This window comes from Pteropus alecto, unplaced genomic scaffold, assembly GCF_000325575.1.
Source record: "Pteropus alecto unplaced genomic scaffold, ASM32557v1 scaffold101, whole genome shotgun sequence".
Lineage (NCBI taxonomy): Eukaryota > Metazoa > Chordata > Mammalia > Chiroptera > Pteropodidae > Pteropus > Pteropus alecto.
In genome coordinates, this window is record NW_006432945.1 from 17,790,267 (window position 1) to 17,791,412 (window position 1,146).

General features: G+C 41.3%; 1 pseudogene; it reads right to left on the bottom strand.

The window, feature by feature from the left end:
- Window positions 1-275: 275 nt before the first annotated feature.
- On the bottom strand, window positions 276-387 carry LOC112476481 (annotated as a pseudogene).
- Window positions 388-1,146: the final 759 nt, after the last annotated feature.

The following is a 1,146-nucleotide window of genomic DNA, read 5'->3' on the forward strand; positions in this document are numbered from 1 at the left end:
TCAATCCATTCAGCCACTCTACGTCTTTCGATTGGAGGAATTTAATTTGTTCCAATAAAGCTATATTTAACGTGATTACTGATAGATAAGGACTTCCCGTTGCTGTCTTGTTCATCGTTTTCTGTGTTTTGTGTCTCTTTTGTCCCCTGCCTCCTCTCTCGTTGTCCTCCTTTGTGATGTGACAATTTTCTTTAGTGGTCGGCTTTGATTCCTTCCTCTGCATCATTTGTGTATCTACCCCCTACTTTATGTTTTTATTTTATTTTATTTTTTAACGCCTACAGCTCCTGGTTTTCCTAAATGGTCCAAGTACTAACCAGGCCCGACCCTGCTTAGCTTCCGAGATCAGATGGGACCGGGTGCGCTCAGGGTGGCATGGCCATAGGCTACCCGCCACTTTAACACTCAGGGACTTTCTGCACACTTAAGGAAGGCTGACATTTCCACTTAATGATATTATGACTATTGATTTATTCCCGTTTGTAATATATATAAATATATTTGTGATATACATATTTGTTGTATATATGTGTATATATATATCTCTGTCCTTTATTGTTTAGCCCAGGAGTCTATAAACTTTTTTTTTTTGTAAAAAGGCAGGTAAATATTTTAGAATTTGTGGGCCACGTGGTCTCTGTTGCAACTACTCAACAGAAAACAGCCATAGACCATATGTAAACAGATGGGCATGGCCGTGTTCCAATAAAACTTTATTTCTAAAAATAGACAGTGGCCCTGGCTGGATTCGGCCTGTGAGATACAGTTTTCCATCCCTCGGTGTAACCTTCTGTGTCACTTTGTTTTCTCTTCTACAGTTAGACTTTGTCTTATTCAACCAATCTGAGAGTTTAAGCCGTTCACATTTATTTTCAAAAGTGCTAACTCTGGACTTCAGTCCCATCGCTGCCTTTTACGGCTTCTGTTTTTTAAGGCGTCCATGTTTTTCCTCAGCTAGGTGGACTGAGCTTTCTTTGCCCGTCTCTCCCCTGGTGTTTAGGAAGTCGCATATATTGTGTTTGGTTCTACTGGATAAAGTTTTCAGAAGCATTCTGTAACCTGTCCCGTGTCCTAGTCCGAAACGTCCTTGTTCTTGGCCCTCCTGGCGGTAGGGCTGTACTTCTTCTTTGAAGCTAGGCATGGCCA